Below are 15,447 nucleotides of genomic sequence, written 5' to 3' on the forward strand. Positions count from 1 at the left end.
CTTGACGGACTCTTATGAGGTTGTACGCCCCCCTGAGGTCAAGCTTAGAGAACCACCTAGCACCAGCCACCTGATTGAACAGATCAGGTATCAGCGGCATAGGGTATGGGTCATGAGCCGTAATCTGGTTTAACTCCCTGAAATCCAGACACGGGCGTAAACCGCCATCTTTCTTCTTAACGAAGAAGAACCCTGCTGCCATAGGCGAAGACGAAGGCCTGATGTGCCCTTTGCTCAGACTCTCAGCGATGTAGTCTTTTAAGGCTTGCCTCTCAGGACCAGAGATGTTAAACATCCTAGCTTTCGGCAATTTGGACCCTGGTTTTAACCTAATAGTGCAGTCATAGGGACGATGTGGTGGCAATTCTGAACAACCCTTCTCAGAAAACACATCTGCGAAATCCAGCAGAGACTCAGGAATACTAGGACTCACAGCGGACACCCACATGGCCAGGCAATTCTCCTGGCAGAATCCGCTCCACTGGATGATGTCCTGGGTTTTCCAGTCAATCACCAGGTTGTGCATAGCCAACCATGGAAAACCCAGAACCATTTGTGCAGGCAGATTACTGAGCACCCTATGTAACTTGCTCCGAATGTAGGACCCCAATGTGGAGTTTAACCTCAGCCACAAACTCAGTAATCTCCCCCTGTGGGAGAGGAGCAGCATTAATGGTGACCACCCGAATAGGATGAGGCAGTTTTTCAATCCTGAAACCGGCTGTGCGCGCAAACTCCTCATCAATAAGATTAGTAGCAGAACCACTATCCACAAACACAGTGATTGGCAGCTCTCTGCCAGCGACCATAACTTTGGCAGGGAGCATGCATTGAGAAACCACAATGGAGGATATGCATAAGTTCAGATTGGCCTCCTCCACACCCTCTGAGCTTAGTGGTTTGTCCGCCGTTGCGCTTTTCTTAGATAGCAGAGGACAAGTATTCATTAATGATCTGGTAGAAGGTTTACACAGTAAAATATTGATATTTGCAGATGATACAAAACTATGTAAAGCAGTTAATACAAGAGAAGATAGTATTCTGCTACAGATGGATCTGGATAAGTTGGAAACTTGGGCTGAAAGGTGGCAGATGAGGTTTAACAATGATAAATGTAAGGTTATACACACGGAAGAAGGAATCAATGTCACCATTACACACTGAATGGGAAACCACTGGGTAAATCTGACATGGAGAAGGACTTGGGGATCCTAGTTAATGATAAACTTACCTGGAGCAGCCAGTGCCAGGCAGCAGCTGCCAAGGCAAACAGGATCATGGGGTGCATTAAAAGAGGTCTGGATACACATGATGAGAGCATTATACTGCCTCTGTACAAATCCCTAGTTAGACCGCACATGGAGTACTGTGTCCAGTTTTGGGCACCGGTGCTCAGGAAAGATATAATGGAACTAGAGAGAGTACAAAGGCGGGCAACAAAATTAATAAAGGGGATGGGAGAACTACAATACCCAGATAGATTAGCGAAATTAGGATTATTTAGTCTAGAAAAAAGACGACTGAGGGGCGATCTAATAACCATGTATAAGTATATAAGGGGACAATACAAATATCTCGCTGAGGATCTGTTTATACCAAGGAAGGTGACGGGCACAAGGGGGCATTCTTTGCGTCTGGAGGAGAGAAGGTTTTTCCACCAAAACAGAAGAGGATTCTTTACTGTTAGGGCAGTGAGAATCTGGAATTGCTTGCCTGAGGAGGTGGTGATGGCGAACTCAGTCGAGGGGTTCAAGAGAGGCCTGGATGTCTTCCTGGAGCAGAACAATATTGTATCATACAATTATTAGGTTCTGTAGAAGGACGTAGATCTGGGGATTTATTATGATGGAATATAGGCTGAACTGGATGGACAAATGTCTTTTTTCGGCCTTACTAACTATGTAACTATGTAACTATGTAACATAATGACCAGTTTTACCACAGCAAAAACAGGCTCTCTGCTTCCTGAGCAAAGAGGCATGATGCTTCACATGTGACACCCCTGCGATTTGCATAGGCTCCATGGGCTCACCTGCAGCAACCTCACATGTACCTACGCTCTCTCCCATAGGCGGCGTCTCTTGCACCCCCTGACGCAGACAGCGATCAATGAGGATAACAAGACTCATAGCGGATTCTAGAGAAGCAGGAGTCTCGTACATCAGAAGAGCTTTTTTAACCCTTCCTGAAACCCCATGAACAAACTGACTCTGCAGTGCGGGATCATTCCACTGTGTATCTACTGCCCAGTGGTGAATTTCAGAACAGTAATCCTCCGCCATGCGCTCCCCCTGGCGGATAGCGCGAATTTTAGATTCTGCTAGACCCATTCTGTCAGGATCCTCATAAATGAGTCCAAGAGCAGAAAAGAAACTCTCCACTGAGTTATAGGCAGCAGAATCAGATGGTAAAGAAAACACCCATGCTTGAGGATCCCCATTCAGTAATGACAACACCAGGCCCACACGCTGAGCCTCATTACCTGAGGAGATCGGGCGCATACGAAAATATAGTTTACAAGATTCACGAAAAGTAACAAATTTACTGCGTTCCCCAGCTAACCTTTCAGGTAAAGGAAACTTTGGCTCAGCAACTCTGCCTGCAGATTCAGCTTGCACATTATATACTACTAGACCCTGTTGCTGAACTGCCCCTTCAGCTCAGTGACCTGCAGGGACAGCGCCTCCAACTGGTGGGTTATGGAAGTCATGGGATCCATGGAATACAAAAAATATGGCCGATTATAATGTCACGGGGGTACTGGGTAGACTACAGCTGATTACCCGGGCCCCTGCAATATCTCTCAAACTAGGGAAACCCTGTCTGTCAATCTCCCAGAGTTTACACTGAAGGTGTGCATGTCTGGGCTGCCAGGCCTGACCCTGAGTCCTGTTTCAGTACTAAGCTGAAACCTCCACCCGCCACCCAGTGATAAGACCTCTCACCAACCCCTACAGAAAGCACAGACAGGGAAAACTAAAAAACACACCACGCCGCAGACACACAGGAAAACACTATAATGTGCACAGGGCAAAACAATACAAATATAGGAAGGAGAAATATAACGAAGGATAATACACCACCAGATACGATATTTCCTCTCCTAGACCACCACTCCAGACCGAGATCACCAGGCACAAGACACAAGCTATAATCGGCGACGCCCAAAGCCCAGCAAAACTATTTAAAGGCAATGGGCGTGACTAAGCCTCCAACCCGAGTACCAGCCAGATTAACCCTGGAAAATCTGGATCAATCTAGCCAGCGCTACTGAGAATATAGTGGACGAATGAGGAATTACCGCTGTCTGTCGGACGCCCTAGTGTGAACAGTGTCCGACATGACAACCCTGTGATCAGTTTTTCGTTGGAGGACCCTTATAAGAAAATTTGCTTATCGAGAACAATTGTAAATTTCTAGCCTAAATGTAAAGCAGAGTGCAGATATAACGGGGATCCATACAAGCCAATGAGGGTATGTGTATATGCATTGTCAGACTAGGTTGGAAAAGGCCCACCAATAACACTGATTCTGGGGGCCCACTGATCAGCGACATGCAAAAAAGACTTGACCCCGTAGTACACAATTTTACTTTTGTTATAATAAATTGATGAGCTTGTTTACTGAATGATTAGATGACTCTTTTTCTACAAAGAGTGAATCAAGTGCAATAGTACTACTTCTCCGGGGCGGCCTACCGGAGGATTCCACAGTTAACCGGAGGGCCAGTCCAAGCCTGTGTATAAGGTTGGTTTCAAAAGGAAAGAAACTCTTACTCAGTGGTGATAACTTATAAGTGACAATTGTGGAAAAAAAAAATTAAATAATAGGAAAATTATTATTATTATTATTATTATTATTAATAGCGTTTGTAATGGTGATAGTTAAAATAAACAATTAAGTATGTAGGCTGAGATAAATCATTTTGTAATGTTCCTAAGTTACCTGTGTGTGACAAGATCTAGTAACATACTCTATATCCATATAGTGAGTATACAGTAATATACACTACTAGCTATTGAACCCGTTCTACGCCCGGGTGGCGAGCATTTATATTGGAATATGGTCTCCATCCTGGTATGTGCTGCTCCTATTATCCTGTCATATGCTGCTCCATCCTGCGCCCCCATCCTGTCATGTGCTGCTCCACCGTGTCATGTGCTGCTCCATCCTGCGCCCCCATCCTGTCATGTGCTGCTCCACCGTGTCATGTGCTGCTCCATCCTGCATCCCCATCCTGTCATGTGCTGCTCCACCGTGTCATGTGCTGCTCCATCCTGCGCCCCCATCCTGTCATGTGCTGCTCCACCGTGTCATGTGCTGCTCCATCCTCATCCCCATCCTGTCATGTGCTCCCATCCTGCGCCCCCATCCTATCACATGCTGCTCCATCCTGCGCCCCCATCAGTGCGGGCGGCTGTGCTGAGTGCGGGCGGCTGTGCTGAGTGCGGGCGGCTGTATGTGGCTGTGCTGAGTGCGGGCGGCTGTATGTGACGTGGCTGTGCTGGGTGCGGGCGGCTGTGCTGGGTGCGGCAGCTGTGGACGGCTGTGCTGGGTGCGGTGGCTGTGCTGGGTGCAGCGGCTGTGCTGGGTGCGGCGGCTGTGCGTGGCTGTAGGCGGCTGTGCGTGGCTGTGGGAGGCTGTGCTGGGTGCGGCGGCTGTGCGTGGCTGTGGGCGGCTGTGCTGGGTGCGGCGGCTGTGCTGGGTGCGGTGGCTGTGCTGGGTGCGGCGGCTGTCCGTGGCTGTGCTGGGTGCGGAGGCTGTGCATGGCTGTGGCGGCTGTGCGTGGCTGTGCTGGGTGCGGCGGCTGTGCTGGGTGCGGCGGATGTGCTGGGTGCGGCGGCTGTGCTGGGTGCGGCGGCTGTGGGTGGCTGTGCTGGGTGCAGCGGTTGTGCGTGGCTGTGGGCGGCTGTGCTGGGTGCGGCGGCTGTGCTGGGTGCGGCGGCTGTCCGTGGCTGTGGGCGGCTGTGCGTGGCTGTGCGTGGCTGTAGGCGGCTGTGCGTGGCTGTGGCGGCTGTGCATGGCTGTGCTGGGTGCGGCGGATGTGCTGGGTGCGGCGGCTGTGCTGGGTGCGGCGGCTGTGCGTGGCTGTGGGCTGTGCGTGGCTGTGGGCGGCTGTGCTGGGTGCGGCGGCTGTGGTCGGCTGTGCTGGGTGCGGCGGCTGTGCGTGGCTATGGGTGGCTGTACGTGGCTGTGGGCGGCTGTGCTGGGTGCGGCGGCTGTGCGTGGCTGTGGTCAGCTGTGCTGGGTGCGGCTGTGCGTGGCTGTGGGCGGCTGTGCGTGGCTGTGGGCGGCTGTGCTGGGTGCGGCGGCTGTGGTCGGCTGTGCTGGGTGCGGCGGCTGTGCGTGGCTGTGGGCGGCTGTGCTGGGTGCGACGGCTGTGCGTGGCTGTGGTCGGCTGTGCTGGGTGCGGCGGCTGTGCGTGGCTATGGGTGGCTGTGCGTGGCTGTGGGCAGCTGTGCTGGGTGCGGCGGCTGTGCGTGGCTGTGGGCGGCTGTGCGTGGCTGTGCTGGGCGCGGCGGCTGTGCTGGGTGCGGCCATTTTCTTGGTCCTGCTCCCGGAGTCGGCGCCTGCGCAGTCCGCGCTTTCCGGCGCCATTTTCTTGAAGACACTGCAATGTGTCTTCAAGAAAATGGCGCCGGAAAGCGCAGACTGCGCAGGCGCCGATTCCGGGAGCAGGGGGACAGTCACGGCCCGGAAGCGCGTCGGTGGAACGGGTCAGGTAAGTATACTCACCCTCCGCCTCCTGGCTCGTCCCTGCTTGTCCGGTGGAGATCGCGGTGTGCGTTCAGCGCTTATGCATACCGCGATCTCCTGGGAGCGTCGCTCTGTGCGGTCCAGACTGCGCCGGCGCTTGCGCTTGCACAGTCTATAGAGGCTTCGGACAGAGTGACGCTCCCAGCGTTATATTATAGACTAGCTATTGAACCCGTTCTACGCCCGGGTGGCGAGCATTTATATTGGTATATGGTCTCCATCCTGGTATGTGCTACTCCATCCTGCATCCCCATCCTGTCATGTGCTCCCATCCTGCGCCCCCATCAGTGCGGGCGGCTGTGCTGAGTGCGGGCAGCTGTGCTGAGTGCGGGCGGCTGTATGTGGCTGTGCTGTGCGTGGGCGGCTGGGCGTGGCTGTGCTGGGTGCGGGCGGCTGGGCGTGGCTGTGCTGGGTGCAGGTGGCTGTGCTGGGTGCGGGCGGCTGTGCGTGGCGGTACTGAGTGCGGGCGGCTGTGCGTGGCTGTGCTGGGTGCGGGCGGCTGTGCGTGGCTGTGCTGGGTGCGGTGGCTGTGCTGGGTGCGGTGGCTGTGCTGGGTGCGGTGGCTGTGCTGGGTGCGGTGGCTGTGCTGGGTGCGGTGGCTGTGCTGCTCCATCCTGCGCCCCCATCCTGTCATGTGCTGCTCCACCCTATCATGTGCTGCTCCATCCTGCACCCCATCAGTGCGGGCGGCTGTGCTAAGTGCGGGCGGCTGTATGTGGCTGTGCTATGCGTGGGCGGCTGTGCGTGGCGGTGCTGAGTGCGGGCAGCTGTGAGTGGCGGTGCTGAGTGCAGGCGGCTGTGCGTGGCTGTGGGCGGCTGTGCGCGGCTGTGCGTGGCTGTGCTGAGTGCAGGCGGCTGTGCTGGGTGCGGTGTTGTGAATTTGGATTCTGGGCTCCCCCGGTGGCCGCTTGTGGAATTGGACTTGTCATCCTCTTTCCTGTTTCACCTGGTTCCATCAGTAGTGGGTGTCGCTATTTAAGCTCATTTCTCTGGTGGTTTCTTGCCGGTCAACAATGTTATCTGATGCCTCTCAGTGCTTGTTCCTGCTTCTAGACTACTACTAGATAAGTTGGACTTTTGTCCATGTTTTGTTTTGCCTATTTGTTCCAGTTCACAGCTGAAGTTTTGTTACTGTGTCTGGAAAGCACTCGTTGATCAGGGATTGCTACTCTGGCGTTATGAGTTAATGCCAGAGTTTAAGGTAATCTCTGGATGGTGTTTTGTTAGTGTTTTTCTGCTGACCATGAAAGTATACTATCTGTCTTCTGCTATCTAGTAAGCGGACCTCAAATTTGCTAAGACTATTTTCCTGCTGCGTTTGTTGTTTCATCTGAACTCACCGTCATTATATGTGGGGGGCTACTGTCTTCTTGGAATATTTCTCTAGAGGTGAGCCAGGTCTTATATTTCCCTCTGCTAGCTATTTAGGTCTTAGGCCAGAGCTGGGCATCTAGCGATAAATAGGAAATGCTACCTGGCTATTTCTAGTTGCGCGGCAGGCTTAGTTCATGGTCAGTATAGTTCCATCTTCCGAGAGCTTGTCCCTCTATAGGCTTGCTATGATCTCTGCCTGCAGAGATCATGACAGTTTGACCGGCCAATAAAGTGTTAAAAACCCAGGTTGAGAAAGGAGAGTTATAAGAAGTCTGCTGGAATTTTTTTTTTTTTTTTTTTTCCTCCAGTCTGCCTTGCTGCAGTCTTTTTTCTCTCTCTCCTCCTAATCTCTGTATGGCTCTGTGTGCACCTGACAATAATGGATCTCCAGAGTGTAACTGCGGGTTTGAATAATCTCATCACGAAAGTACAAAATTTACAAGATTTTGTGGTACATGCTCCGGTATCTGAGCCGAGAATTCCTTTGCCGGAGTTCTTCACAGGGAATAGAGCTAGCTTCCAGAATTTCCGAAATAATTGTAAGCTTTATTTGTCCCTGAAGTGTCGTTCAGCTGGAGACCCTGCTCAGCAGGTTAGGATTGTGATTTCCTTGCTCAGGGGTGACCCTCAAGATTGGGCCTTCTCATTGCCAGCAGGGGATCCTGCGTTACGCGATGTGGATGCGTTTTTTCTGGCCTTGGGCTTGCTTTATGAGGAACCTCATTTGGAACTTCAGGCAGAAAAAACTTTGATGGCACTATCTCAGGGGCAAGACGAAGCTGAAGTTTTCTGCCAAAAATTCCGTAAATGGTCTGTGCTTACTCAGTGGAATGAGTGCGCCTTGGCGGCAACTTTCAGAGAAGGTCTCTCTGATGCCGTTAAGGATGTTATGGTGGGGTTCCCTGTGCCTGCAGGTCTGAATGAGTCCATGACAATGGCTATTCAGATTGATAGGCGTCTGCGGGAGCTGGGTGGGTCGTTTGTTTAATCTGTCTGTGCCGGAACATGCTGCTATGCGGGAATATATAAAGGAGTCTTTGGAAAAGGGACATATTCGTCCATCTTCTTCTCCCTTGGGAGCTGGGTTTTTCTTTGTCTCAAAAAAAGACGGCTCTTTGAGACCATGTATTGATTATCGGCTTCTGAATAAGATCACTGTTAAGTATCAATACCCATTGCCATTGCTTACTGATTTGTTTGCTCGTATAGAGGGTGCTAAGTGGTTCTCTAAAATTGATCTTCGTGGGGCGTATAATTTGGTGCGGATCAGGCAGGGGGATGAGTGGAAGACCGCATTTAATACGCCCGAGGGCCACTTTGAGTATTTGGTCATGCCTTTTGGTCTTTCTAATGCCCCTTCAGTTTTCCAGTCTTTTATGCATGATATTTTCCGCGATTTTCTGGATAAATTTATGATAATATATCTGGATGATATTCTGATTTTTTCTGATGACTGGGACTCTCATGTCCAGCAGGTCAGGAGAGTTTTTCAGGTTCTGCGGTCTAATTCTTTATGTGTGAAGGGGTCTAAGTGCGTTTTTGGGGTCCAGAAAATTTCCTTTTTGGGGTATATTTTTTCTCCCTCTTCCATTGAGATGGATCCCGTCAAGGTGCAAGCTATTTGTGACTGGACTCGGCCCTCCTCTCTTAAGGGTCTTCAGAGATTTTTGGGCTTTGCCAACTTTTACCGCCGATTTATTGCTGGTTTTTCGGATGTCGTTAAACCACTGACTGATTTGACCAGACAAGGCGCTGATGTTGCTAATTGGTCCCCTCATGCTGTAGAGGCCTTTCAGGAGCTTAAGCGCCGTTTTGCCTCTGCCCCTGTGTTGCGTCAGCCTGATGTGAATCTGCCTTTTCAGGTTGAGGTTGACGCTTCGGAGATCGGAGCTGGGGCAGTGTTGTCGCAGAAAGGTTCCGACTGCTCCGTCATTAGGCCTTGTGCCTTCTTTTCTCGCAAATTTTCGCCCGCAGAGCGGAATTATGATGTTGGGAATCGGGAGCTTTTGGCCATGAAGTGGGCGTTTGAGGAGTGGCGCCATTGGCTCGAGGGGGCTAGGCATCAGGTGGTGGTATTGACTGACCACAAAAATTTGATTTATCTTGAGACTGCCAGACGCCTGAATCCTAGACAGGCGCGCTGGTCTTTATTTTTTTCTCGCTTTAATTTTGTGGTGTCATACCTACCGGGTTCTAGGAATGTTAAGGCAGATGCCCTTTCTAGGAGTTTTGACCCGGACTCTCCTGGTAATTCTGAACCCACAGGTATCCTTAGGGAGGGAGTAATTTTGTCGGCCGTTTCTCCTGATCTGCGGCGGTCCTTGCAAGAGTTTCAGGCGGATAGACCGGATCGTTGTCCGCCTGATAGACTGTTTGTTCCGGATGATTGGACCAGCAGAGTCATCTCTGAGGTACATTCTTCTGCATTGGCAGGTCATCCCGGAATTTTTGGTACCAGGGATTTGGTGGCAAGATCCTTCTGGTGGCCTTCCCTGTCACGAGATGTGCGAGTCTTTGTGCAGTCATGTGACGTTTGTGCTCGGGCCAAGTCTTGTAGTTCTCGGGCTAGCGGACTGCTGTTGCCCTTGCCTATTCCTAAGAGGCCTTGGACACACATCTCGATGGATTTTATTTCAGATCTGCCTGTTTCCCAGAAGATGTCTGTCATCTGGGTGGTCTGTGACCGTTTCTCTAAAATGGTCCATTTGGTTCCTCTGCCCAAGTTGCCTTCTTCTTCTGAGTTGGTTCCTCTGTTTTTTCAGAATGTTGTCCGATTGCACGGTATTCCTGAGAATATTGTTTCTGACAGAGGTACCCAATTTGTGTCTAGATTTTGGCGGGCATTCTGTGCTAGGATGGGCATAGATTTGTCTTTTTCATCTGCTTTTCACCCTCAGACTAATGGCCAGACCGAGCGGACTAATCAGACCCTGGAGACATATCTGAGGTGTTTTGTCTCTGCTGACCAGGATGATTGGGTTGCTTTTTTGCCATTGGCAGAGTTCGCCCTCAATAATCGGGCCAGCTCTTCCACCTTGGTGTCCCCGTTTTTCTGTAATTCGGGGTTTCACCCTCGATTTTCCTCCGGTCAGGTGGAATCCTCGGATTGTCCTGGAGTGGATGCGGTGGTGGAGAGATTGCATCACATCTGGGGGCAGGTTATGGACAATTTGAAGTTGTCCCAGGAGAAGACTCAGCGTTTTGCCAACCGTCATCGTCGTGTTGGTTCTCGGCTTTGTGTTGGAGATTTGGTGTGGTTGTCTTCTCGTTTTGTCCCTATGAGGGTCTCTTCTCCTAAGTTTAAACCTCGGTTCATCGGCCCTTATAGAATATTGGAGATTCTTAATCCTGTTTCTTTCCGTTTGGACCTCCCTGCGTCCTTTTCCATTCATAACGTTTTTCATCGGTCGTTATTGCGCAGGTATGAGGTACCTGTGGTACCTTCAGTTGAGCCTCCTGCTCCGGTGTTGGTTGAGGGTGAGTTGGAGTACGTTGTGGAGAAAATTTTGGACTCTCGTGTTTCCAGACGGAGACTCCAGTATCTGGTCAACTGGAAGGGTTACGGCCAGGAGGATAATTCGTGGGTCAATGCATCTGATGTTCATGCTTCTGATCTTGTTCGTGCCTTCCATAGGGCTCATCCTGGTCGCCCTGGTGGATCTGGTGAGGGTTCGGTGCCCCCTCCTTGAGGGGGGGGTACTGTTGTGAATTTGGATTCTGGGCTCCCCCGGTGGCCGCTTGTGGAATTGGACTTGTCATCCTCTTTCCTGTTTCACCTGGTTCCATCAGTAGTGGGTGTCGCTATTTAAGCTCATTTCTCTGGTGGTTTCTTGCCGGTCAACAATGTTATCTGATGCCTCTCAGTGCTTGTTCCTGCTTCTAGACTACTACTAGATAAGTTGGACTTTTGTCCATGTTTTGTTTTGCCTATTTGTTCCAGTTCACAGCTGAAGTTTTGTTACTGTGTCTGGAAAGCTCTCGTTGATCAGGGATTGCTACTCTGGCGTTATGAGTTAATGCCAGAGTTTAAGGTAATCTCTGGATGGTGTTTTGTTAGTGTTTTTCTGCTGACCATGAAAGTATACTATCTGTCTTCTGCTATCTAGTAAGCGGACCTCAAATTTGCTAAGACTATTTTCCTGCTGCGTTTGTTGTTTCATCTGAACTCACCGTCATTATATGTGGGGGGCTACTGTCTTCTTGGAATATTTCTCTAGAGGTGAGCCAGGTCTTATATTTCCCTCTGCTAGCTATTTAGGTCTTAGGCCAGAGCTGGGCATCTAGCGATAAATAGGAAATGCTACCTGGCTATTTCTAGTTGCGCGGCAGGCTTAGTTCATGGTCAGTATAGTTCCATCTTCCGAGAGCTTGTCCCTCTATAGGCTTGCTATGATCTCTGCCTGCAGAGATCATGACAGTGCGGGCAGCTGTGCTGGGTGCGGGCGGCTGTGCGTGGCTGTGCTGGGTGCGGCGGCTGTGCGTGGCGGTGCTGGGTGCGGGCGGCTGTGCGTGGCTATGCTGGGTGCGGCGGCTGTATGTGGCTGTGCTGTGCATGGGCGGCTGTGCGTGGCGGTGCTGAGTGCGGGCGGCTGTGCGTGGCGGTGCTGAGTGCGGGCGGCTGTGCTGGGTGCGGGCGGCTGTGCGTGGCTGTGCTGGGTGGGCGTGGCTGTGCTGGGTGCGGTGGCTGTGCTGGGTGCGGCGGCTGTGCTGGGTGCGGCGGCTGTGCTGGGTGCGGCGGCTCAGGCTGTGCTGGGTGCGGGCGGCTGTGCTGGGTGTGGCCGGCTGTGCGTGGCTGTGCTGGGTGTGGGCGGCTGTGCGTGGCTGTGCTGGGTGCGGCGGCTGTTTGTGGCGGTGCTGGGTGCGGCGGCTGTGCGTGGCTATGCTGGGTGCGGCGGCTGTGCGTGGCTATGCTGGGTGCGGCGGCTGTGCGTGGCTATGCTGGGTGCGGCGGCTGTGCGTGGCTATGCTGTGCGTGGGCGGCTGTGCGTGGCGGTGCTGAGTGCGGGCGGCTGTGCGTGGCGGTGCTGAGTGCGGGCGGCTGTGCGTGGCGGTGCTGAGTGCGGGCGGCTGTGCGTGGCGGTGCTGAGTGCGGGCGGCTGTGCGTGGCGGTGCTGAGTGCAGGCGGCTGTGCGTGGCTATGCTGAGTGCAGGCGGCTGTGCGTGGCTGTGCTGAGTGCAGGCGGCTGTGCGTGGCCGTGCTGGGTGGGCGTGGCTGTGCTGGGTGCGGTGGCTGTGCTGGGTGCGGCAGCTGTGCGTGGCTGTGCTGGGTGCGGTGGCTCAGGCTGTGCTGGGTGCGGGCGGCTGTGCTGGGTGCGGTGGCTGTGCTGGGTGCGGTGGCTGTTCTGCTCCATCCTGCGCCCCCATCCTGTCATGTGCTGCTCCACCCTATCATGTGCTGCTCCATCCTGCGCCCCCATCAGTGCGGGCGGCTGTGCTAAGTGCAGGCGGCTGTGCTGAGTGCGGGCGGCTGTATGTGGCTGTGCTGTGCGTGGGTGGCTTTGCGTGGCGGAGCTGAGCGCGGGCAGCTGTGCGTGGCGGTGCTGAGTGCAGGCGGCTGTGCGTGGCTGTGCTGGGTGCGGCGGCTGTGCGTGGCTGTGCTGGGTGCGGCGGCTGTGCGTGGCTGTGCTGGGTGCGGTGGCTCAGGCTGTGCGGTGGCTCAGGCTGTGCTGGGTGCGGCGGCTGTGGGTGCGGTGGCTCAGGCCGTGCTGGGTGCGGTGGCTCAGGCCGTGCTGGGTGCGGTGGCTCAGGCCGTGCTGGGTGCGGTGGCTCAGGCCGTGCTGGGTGCGGTGGCTCAGGCCGTGCTGGGTGCGGTGGCTCAGGCCGTGCTGGGTGCGGTGGCTCAGGCCGTGCTGGGTGCGGTGGCTCAGGCCGTGCTGGGTGCGGTGGCTCAGGCGGTGCTGGCTGCGGTGGCTCAGGCGGTGCTGGCTGCGGTGGCTCAGGCGGTGCTGGCTGCGGTGGCTCAGGCCGTGCTGGGTGCGGTGGCTCAGGCCGTGCTGGGTGCGGTGGCTCAGGCTGTGCGCGGCGGTGCTGGGGGCCTGAGCAGGCGGGGACACCGGCGCTCTGTGGGGGTCAGGTGCCGGAGTCGCCGCTAGCTCAGGCCCCCGGCACTTGCTATAGTTACCTGGCCCTGATCCAGCGCTGCGCGCCGGTCTGTCTTCCGGGTCCTCTGCCTGTGACTGTTCAGTCAGAGGGCGGCGCGCATTAAGCGCGTCATCGCGCCCTCTGAACTGTGAACGTCACAGGCAGAGGATGTGGACCGGAGGACGGAGGGGCAGCGCGCAACGGAGGAACGGGACAGGTAAATATATCATACTTACCCTCCTGGCGGTCCCTGCTTCTCCGTTGGAGATCGCGGTGAGCGTTCAGTGTTTACGCATACCGCGATCTCCTGGGAGCGTCGCTCTGTGGGGCCTAGACTGCGCCGGCGCGTGCGCTTGCGCAGTCTATAGAGGCTTCGGACAGAGTGACGCTCCCAGCGTTATATTATAGATATCCACAGTTGGGGTATTTTCTAACTCAATAGATATGTTGTTAGGAGGCCACTCAAGAGTTTTATCGACTGTGACATTGAATAATTTGTCTCTATGGATTTAGATCTTGGAATGAGACCACTTTATTCAAAACATCGCTTACATTTCAGCAAGAATTCTAGGCTTTCAGCTAAAAATCAATATGCTCCTCTCTTTAGTAAATTACTTCATTTGGAGAAAACACGGTCACGGTAACTCACTGAGTTTTTGTACCAAATAAACCCGCAAAACTCAAGTAAAAATATATGTGCAAATAGAATATCCATTATGTAGGTTTTACTAGATATATACAGTGCTCAGCATAAATTAGTACACCCCTTAGAAAAGTAAGATTTTAATCAATATATCATTGAACACAAAAAACAATTTCCAAAATGTTGACAAATCTGAGTTTCATGGAACATTGTTTAACCCATAACATGAAAGTAAGGTTCAGAAAATAACTTTCATTACAAAATCTTCAGTTCTACTCAAATTAGTTGATGCAAAATTGAGTACACCCCATATCAAAATATACTAAAGCTAGTATTGTGTATGACCTCCATGATTTGTAAGGACATCACCAAATCTTCTAGGCCTGAAATGAACAAGTTGGCGACATATTGCAAGATCTATCTCTTTTCAGTCTTCAAGAACAAGCTCTTTTAGAGCCTGGATGCTGGATGGAGTGTGATGACAACTTCACTCCATGGGTGTTCGGTTGGGCTAAAATCTGGAGACCCTTGGCCACTAAATCACTTTCACCCTGTTCTTCTTCAGAAATCTAACAGATGTGTTTTTTGGATCATTGTCATGTTGGAAAAGTGCACATCTACCAAGAACACGGAGTGATGGCGGGATCTTTTCTTTCAGTATAAAGCAGTACATCTGTGAATTTATGAAACTTCTATGAAATGTAGCCTTCAACACTCATACAGCCCCATGTAAGGACACTGCCACCACCATGTCTCACTGTAGGTACTATGTATTTTTCTAAATTCATTTTTCTAAATGCATTATGCCTACAGAGAACCCTGATGCCAGAGTACATATTTATATAGATATAGGTATAATATATATGTGCATGTGTATATAGATAGATAGATAATAGATAATATATAGATAATTGATATATAGATAGATAATATATAAATAAATAGATAATAGATAGATACTAGATAGATAGAATAGATAGATGTAAGATAGATAGATAGACAATTGCAAAAAAGCATAATGTTTTTAATATAACTTTATTGCATATGTATAATAAAAAAAAATACAAAATGACTACGCAAGATTGGTATATCTACGACTGTAATAACCCATAGAATTCATTCCACAGGATATTTAGAGTGAAACTTGAACAGTAAAAAAAATCTAAACCGAAAAAAATATTTTAACCAATTTTTTAGATATATTATATTTGCACCACAATAAAAATTAAAGTATTTATAGAAATGTATATGCACCCTAAACAGTCCTGAAAAATAATCCAATTTGTCCTTAGACGTAAAGCACTGAAGAAACTGCACAGGTAGTGTGTGACAGCAGTGAAGAACCGTTACCATACTTTCACCCACAGCCATATACGTTGATGTCACTTGGACATTACTAAGTCTGTTCTTGAGTTAAAAAGCTTAAAAGGAGTTGGATACAGTCCTAGGAGAACTCAGAGTGTTACATGTTATTTCATGGTAATTGGAGGCTTCCAATTTGCTGAGAATTGAATTTCCTGGTAAAATTCGGCCAAGTTGACAAGTTTTTGAAGCTCAAAAGATTTGCTAATTTCTACTGGATATAATTGTGT

The 15,447-nt window shown here is 51.4% G+C and overlaps 1 protein-coding gene across 1 annotated transcript in view; it reads left to right on the forward strand.

The window, feature by feature from the left end:
- The window catches only part of USH2A (usherin), a 930,843-nt gene that overhangs the window by 351,444 nt on the left and 563,952 nt on the right, over window positions 1–15,447 (forward strand). The window lies entirely within an intron of this gene.

The sequence above is a fragment of the Ranitomeya variabilis genome, chromosome 2 (assembly GCF_051348905.1).
Source record: "Ranitomeya variabilis isolate aRanVar5 chromosome 2, aRanVar5.hap1, whole genome shotgun sequence".
NCBI classification, from domain to species: domain Eukaryota; kingdom Metazoa; phylum Chordata; class Amphibia; order Anura; family Dendrobatidae; genus Ranitomeya; species Ranitomeya variabilis.